Consider the following 8,471-nt stretch of genomic DNA (forward strand, 5'->3'; position numbering starts at 1 on the left):
TTCTTCCTTCAAGTATGACACAACTTCTTGAATTTTCTTATTCGTTCCAATGATGTTTAAATCATCAACATATACAGCAATAATTACGCATCCGGATGTTGTTTTCTTAATGAAAACACAAGGGCATATTGAATTATTTACATATCCCTTTTTCATCAAGTGATCACTTAGTCGATTATACCACATTCGACCGGATTGCTTTAACACATATATTGATCTTTGTAATTTCACAAAATAACATTCTTTGGGTTTTGAACTTTGTGCTTCAGGCATCTTAAATCCTTCAGGGATTTTCATATATATATTACTATCAAGTGATCCATATAAGTAAGCTGTAACAACATCCATAAGACGCATTTCTAAATTTTCAGATACCGCCAAGCTAATCAAATACCGAAACGTAATTGCATCCATCACGGGAGAATACGTTTCTTCATAATCAATTCCAGGCCTTTGAGAAAAACCTTGCGCAACAAGTCGAGCTTTATATCTTACTATTTCATTTTTCTCATTTCGCTTTCGAATAAAACCTCATTTGTATCCAACAGGTTTTACACATTCAGGTGTAAGGACTATATGTCCAAAAACATTACGTTTATTTAGCGAATCCAATTCAACCTAGATGGCTTCTTTCCATTTTATCCAATCCTGCCGATTTTTACATTCACCAAAAGATTTTGGTTCATGATCTTCATTATTATTTATGATGTCGATTGCCACATTATAAGAAAATATATCATCAATTTCTTCTATATCTTTTCGGTTCCATATTTTTCCAGTATTAATATAATTGATAAAGATTTCATGATTCTCGTCAGTTTGTGGTTCTGACAGAACATTTTCATCATCATGTGTTTCTTCAGGAACATCATTCTCTATTTTGTGATCATCATGTGTTTCTTCAGGAACATCATTCTTTATTTTGTGATCATCGTGTTTCTCTATGAATTTTCTTTTTCGAGGATTTTTATCATTGGAACCGAATGGCCTTCTACGCTTCAGGCGTTTAATGACATCATGAGTATCTTCAATTTGTTTCTTCGTAATTTCAATTCGAGCAGGGGCATTTGCAGCATGTATATATGATTTAGTTACCCCTTTTGTGTCTGCAAATGCATCTGGTATTTGATTTGCTATTCTTTGCAAGTGCACAATTTGTTGTACGTCTTTTTCACATTGTTTTGTTCTTGGATCCAGTTGTAACAATGATGAAACAGACCATGTAATTTCTTTTTCGGTATGTTTCTGTTCTCCCCCTAACATTGGGAAGATTTTTCCTCATTAAAATGACAATCAGCAAAACGTGTTGTGAACACGTCGCCTGTCTGAGGTTCAAGATATCGAATGATTGATGGACTATCATAACCGATATAAATTCCAACCTTTCTTTGAGGTCCCATTTTCTTTCGTTGCGGTGGTGCAATAGGCACATACACCATACATCCAAAAATTCTCAGATGAGAAATGTCTGGTTCTTTACTAAATGCAAGCTGCAATGGGGAGTATTTATGATATGCACTTGGTCTGATGCGAATTAATGAAGCAGCATGTAAAATTGCATGTCCCCATATAGAAATAGGGAGCTTTGTTTTCATAATCATTGGTCTAGCAATCATTTGCAGACGTTTAATCAATGATTCAGCAATCCATTCTGTGTATGTACATGAGCAACAGGATGCTCAACAATGATTCCCATAGACATACAATAATCATTGAAAGTTTGGGAAGTAAATTCATCAGCATTATCAAGTCTAATTTTCTTGATTGTATAATCGGGAAATTGATTCCTCAATTTTATTATTTGAGCAAGTAATCTTGCAAATGCAACATTCCGAGTTGACAATAAACATACATGTGACCATCTGCTGGAGGCATCAATCAATACCATAAACTATCTGAATGGTCTACATGGTGGATGGATTGGTCCACAAATATCACCCTGAATACGTTCAAGAAACATTGGTGATTCAGTTTGGATTTTGGCTGGTGATGGTCTTATAATAAGTTTTCCAAGAGAACATGATTTACATTGAACTTATTATTCTGAAAGATCTTCTGGTCTTTCAGCGGATGACCGTGTGTATTTTTTATAATTCTTCGCATCATTGTTGAACCAGGATGTCCTAATCGATCATGCCAATTGGTTAATATTGAAGAATTATCAATTACCATGTTTGATTCAATGGGACTTATATGTGTATAATGCAATCCACTAGGGAGCATTGGTAGTTTTTCAATCACATATTTCTTTCCTGATTTATATGTGATAAGACACATATACTTCTCATTCCCTTCATTCATTGTTTGAGTATCATAACCATGGGAATATATATCATTAAAACTCAACAAATTTCTTTTCGATTGTGGTGAATATAAAGCATCATTGATCAAAAATTTTGTACCATTAGGTAACAAAAATTGTGTTTTACCACATCCTTTAATCAAGTCTACAGGACCTGATATTGTATTCACCGTTGTTTTTGTTGGTTTTAGTTCCAAGAAATATCTTTTATCTCGGAGGATAGTGTGCGTTGTACCACTATCGGGTATGCAAACTTCAGCTTTGCTTATAGCATTTTCCATATTTGAACTTCAAAAAAAAATATGCAATGAAATAAAATTACTGACAATACATATGTAAATATAACACATATCATAATTGTACAATAAAATATTATTATATGAATACATGAAAAATAAATTATTGTACATTTATATTCTACCATTATATTGTTCATTTTCAGAGAAATCATTGAGAAAATCTGTGGCATCAATATTGTTAATTTCTATCCCACCAACATATTGATCATTTCCAGATAATCATTCATAAATCAGCAGCATCAAAATGAGTTGAATCACTCAAACGGTCACTTCGTTCAGTGAAGTTGGTCTCTTTTTCTTTCCCATTTATCGATTCTTTATAGAGCTTGCAAAGGTGCTCAGATGCTCGACAAATACGAGACCAATGTCCTGGAGTGCCGCATCTGAAACAATAACTTTCCAATCTTTTCGAGTGATTTTCATTAACACTCATGTTCTCATGATGCCTTTTCTGTGGATGGTTCGTGACGCCCTTTTGAGATGAGTTATAAAAATAACTATCTCTATTGTCTTCAAAACCACGGCCTCGACCACGACTACGATCAATTCCACGTCCACGTCCACGACCACGACCTCGACCTCGACCAAAACCTTGTCTTTGGATTTGATTTTGGTTTTCAGGTTTAAATTCATTTTTACTCACAGCATTTACTTCTGGAAATGCTGTTGATCCAATGGGTCGGGACTGATGATTTCTCATTAATAGCTCATTGTTCTTTTCCGCCACAAGAAGACAGGCGATGAGTTCAGAATATCTCGCAAATCCACGCACTCTATATTGTTGCTGTAAAGTTATATTTGATGCGTGAAACGTGAAAATGTTTTTTCAAGCATTTCCGATTTTGTAACCTCATGTCCACAAAATTTTAGCTGCGAGATTATTCGATACATCGCTGAATTATAATCACTGACTTTCTTAAAATCTTGGAATCTTAATATATTCCATTCATCACGGGCGGTCGGAAGTATAACTTCCCTTATATGTTCAAATCTTTCTTTCAATCCTTTCCACAGAGCCATGGGATATTTTTCGATGAGATATTCACATTTTAAACCTTCATCAAGATGTCGACGCAAAAATATTATAGCTTTTGCTTTTTCTTGTGATAAAGATATACCATTTTCTTTAATGGTCTCGCTTAGACACAATGACTCAAGATGCATTTCTACATCGAGAGTCCATCGCATATAATTTTTTCCCGTGATGTCGAGCGCAACAAATTCGAGCTTTGTCAAATTTGACATGGTGGTACTAAAAAATTACGATGCATTTTATTAGTTAATGAATATTGCAATACAAAGTAATGGATAAACAACAAGTACAAGCATTTGTAAAAATAAAAAAAACACACGAGGAGGATATTCTCCGATAAATAAAAGACTCGTGAGTATGATAACCAAAATAATTAAAAATAACCTTGAGAAAGCCATCTTCTTTTTTCGTCGAAAATTTGATGAAGAATAATTTTTAGAGAATAGGAGAAAGTTGGAGTGATTGAAAGAGTTTGTGAGATCATATTTATAGGGCAAAAACTAGCCGTTTTGTTACCGTTTATGACCGTTGGTGTACAAAAAATTAAATGTATGTATTTGTATAATTTTATGGTAATAATATGGTGTATATAATATTAGTCATGTTTAAATAATTATGTATATCATATCACATTATTATAATGAAGTGTCATAAGTTATTTTGTTTAAAAACCTTATAGGCTTTTATACTTGTCGTATCCCTTACCGGGAGTGTGGGATGTCGTCTTAACATCCTCCCAGGATTTATAACAAGTTTTTAAAAAATTTATTTTTATTATTTCTAATAATAACATTATATTATATATTAAATATATACACAATAAATAAATAACAGTAAAATAAATATTATTACTTTTGTTACCTTTTTCTTCTGTTTGGAGCTTGGAAAAGTATGGATGACTTTTAGAGCTTCGTGCTGATGACGTGTTGTGAAAAAGTAAAAATTTATGGTAAAAAGTAAAAATCTCAAACTCTCAAAATTTACCAAACTACACACTTTATAATATTTTTCTCTCTACTCAATTGTATCAAATCTTTACAAATGGAGACCTATTTATAGGATTTCTTTGGAAAATAATCCAAAAATAATTTCATCATTACATACATCATCACACACTAATTTTCAATATTCAACACCTAATTTTACCTAATTTTCAACATTCAACATTATAATTTTCAACACAAATATTTTTCATATTTTCAACATTTTTAAGTATTAAGTTTGGTTAATTTATTTTTACTTAATCATCACGATACGATTGAAACTGATCAAGAAAATAAAAAAGTTAAAGAGATATTTAAGAAAAATAATTTTTAAAAATAGTTTTTACGTTTATCTAACTAATCTTTCTCAATATTTGAAATTTATTTTGAGATAGATACTGAGTAAAATATGGAATTGAGCGGTCAAAAGACATTTTTCGAATTATAAAAAAGTTTCACCAACATACAAAAATTGATTAGTATAAAAAGTTTTAAATAAGTTATAATGGATAGATGGGAAATTTTGATAACGATCATGCCAAGGCAAAAACTTGTGTGAGACGGTCTCATGGGTCGTATTTTGTGAGACGATCTCACGGGTCTTATTTTGTGAGACGGATATCTTATTTGGATCATCCATGAAAAAGTATTATTTTTTATGCTAAGAGTATTACTTTTATTGTGAATATCGGAAGAGTTGACCCGTCTCACAGATATATATTCGTGAGACTATCTCACAAAACACCTACTCTGACCAAGTTAGTAAGTAGGAACTGATGGATAGATCTATGCTAAATACAAGAACCGCAATTTCCTTTTCATGTCTCAAATATATAATTTGGTGTCTACTTTTAGTACTATTTTCTTTATTGTTTTTTCTACTATAATTCATTAAATAAATTAATTACTTCCAACAATTTTTTATGTACAATCAAAAACACTCGTTAAATGAGGATAAAGTGTAAAAAAAATTTACATTTCCAATATTTTTTTAAATCTGTGTGAAATATTCTTAGAATAAGCTTATAAGATACGTGTGTTCGCGTGTGCACGCTTTTTTGACATATGTGATTTAGAATCATATTTAAAAACATAAAACTAGTAATTGTGATATATGTGTTAATACTCAAATTTATAGAGATATGCTTGAAAGCAACATAAATTTAGAGTGATTATAAAAAACAAATTTGTTATCATTAGTAAAAGATGGATATTATTTATGAAATAGGCTAAGGTTAATATTTTGTATTATAAGAGAACCAGATAGTTTTTCGTTTAACTGATTATAATACATTAACATATACAGCTATGGTATCGTTTGTTTCGTGATATAAGACAAATAATATGGAGATAAGTAATATTTTTTAATAATAAAATATATAAAAATGATAGTTAACAAAAAGTTTGATTTGATAGATTAGTTCGATTAAATTTGAGATAATGTGATATTACTGTTTTGTCTATTTGAAAATATTAATAATATTATTTATTAAGGGTAATATTGTAATTTCAATTCAATAATTTGATTAATGTGAGATAAATGATTGATGATTTCATTGATGCAAGATAAATGATTAATAGATGGATAAATATTATGGTACACCAAACATGAGATTATATTGGATAAAAATGAAATGACCCTTGCTTTTTAACTTTAAATTTCTACTAAATTTTTTTTTATTATTATAAGCAAGATTTCGAAAATCCACAATTTAAATAATTTAACATTTCCATAAATCAAAATACTTTAACATACGAAATTTCAAGTAGCATAAAAAATCCCTAAATCGTTAATTAACCAAAGATCTTACGTCGATCTTTAACAAGATCCACTAACATCAAAATAAAGTATAAAATAATATTTCTAATAACTCATTAACAAAAATCTTGAAATCTTTTAATTATCAATCTAATGCGGAAAATAAATGGTCATCGAGAGTGTACTGCCGGACTCGATCCACTCAAGCGTCAGCGTCTCCCTCAATAACATCATCACCTGCAGCATTCAACCCTAGTGAGTCTAACGATTCAGCACGTTCTAAACAAGAGTAACAAATAATACATATACAAGCACACGCACTGAAAATCATACTTTTATCTAAAATACTTTTAAGCATAAATAAGTCGTAAATCGTAACTCATAAAGCTTTCAAGCATTTATCATTTTGGGTGAAGTTTGATCCTTGAAAGTGACTAGCCTTTTATCCTCTGGTCGACTGATTAATCTTAGCTCACCATTGCGCATGGGGACAAGCACTAGGCACTATTACGATCGGTCGGCTCCCTAAGGGGCCTTGTCCTGTAAACGGGCTCTCTATAGGGCCTTCTACCTCACGATATTTCCAAAAATCATATATCATCTTGTTCACAGTCAATTCACATCCTTCAAAATATTTTTTCTTTCCTTTTTATTTCATAAAATATCATGACTTTCCCAAAATAGCACTTTTACGGTAAAAATTGCACAGCTTTATCATAAATCACAAAATTCCATATTTTCATCAAATTCATCATAATATATATTTTAACATGTGTTATGACCCTTCGAGACACTGCCAAGTCTTTTCGTACTACCCAAGTGTAAAATGGTCATTTTGCTCTTGAACGTAAAATTTCTTGTTTTTGACTTTTCTTACTTTCGCTGACTCTAGATCATCCCAAATAATTATTTAAGATTAAATTAAATTTTTTAATATTTTTATTTTTCTTAAATTCGAGGCTTTCGTTTTAATTCTTTAATTACTAATTCGAAGTGCATTTAATTCCCGAATTATTTCAAACTTTAATATTTTCTTCCCAAATTTTAAATATAGACTTTTTATCCCTAAATTACTCTCGTGAACCATGAATCGACCCCCGTGGACCATGGTTCGACCTTTTCTTTCCCTAGCCCTAGTTCGAACCCTAAGTTAACTCCATCGAGCCCTCTTTCGTTTTTTCTTGACCATGGTCGAGCCACCTTGAGACATCCCTTGACCAGAACTCCTAGGGACCCTATAGAACCCCCTTGGACCATGCACGAGCCCCCCACAGCAGCATCCTTCTCTTCCAATTTCTTCGAGTCGCCATGGACCCAGCGGCCCCAGCCTCTGTCCCAACCCTTGATCATCATCCCTAGACCCTACTGGACCATGCCCTAGCCCCTGCTCGCCAGCCTAAGCCAGCGCCGAGCCCTACGTGCACCTGCACGTATTCGCAGAGGAGTCCCTACTCTAATGGACTCCTCCTCTTCCTAACCTATACACACAGCCTTCACCAAGCCCCTGACCAGCCATGGCTGAGCCCTGGAGCCCCATCCCTCATAGCCGATCCCTAGGACTCATGAAAACCCACAAACCCTAGGTTCTACCCTTCCACCATGCACAGCTCCTCCCATGATCGTAGAGCCCTCGTATTATCCCTCAAACGACGCCTTCCTAGCCCTTTAACATCCTAAATTGGTAGCATACTCGTTGAGAATCATAACACGTTCATATATACGTAAAAAATTTCAAAATTTTAAAAATAATCGTCAAAATGTTACGACATTTAAACGCCAAAATTTTTCATGCAAAATAAACAAAACATGCATATTATGGATTGAATGATTTTTCAAGGGAGTTTAGAAGCGTGCATTTGCGTTTTAGAACGCTGGAAAATACGATCGTCGGCGTGGGGTGTGAAAAAGATCGAACAGGCGTCGAAGACTCCTAGTTTTCTTCCCCTCCAATGTTTTGAATTTTAGTGTGTGTTTTCGGTTGATTATGGTGTAAAAGACCTAGGTTTTCTATTTTATAGATTTTGATTTGCATGTTAATGGGCTTGGGTTTTGAGCTTTCAATTTAGGAGCAATTGGGTCTACTCATCCTAGGTAA

This window comes from Primulina tabacum, chromosome 10, assembly GCF_025594145.1.
Source record: "Primulina tabacum isolate GXHZ01 chromosome 10, ASM2559414v2, whole genome shotgun sequence".
In the NCBI taxonomy this organism is placed as follows: Eukaryota; Viridiplantae; Streptophyta; class Magnoliopsida; order Lamiales; family Gesneriaceae; genus Primulina; species Primulina tabacum.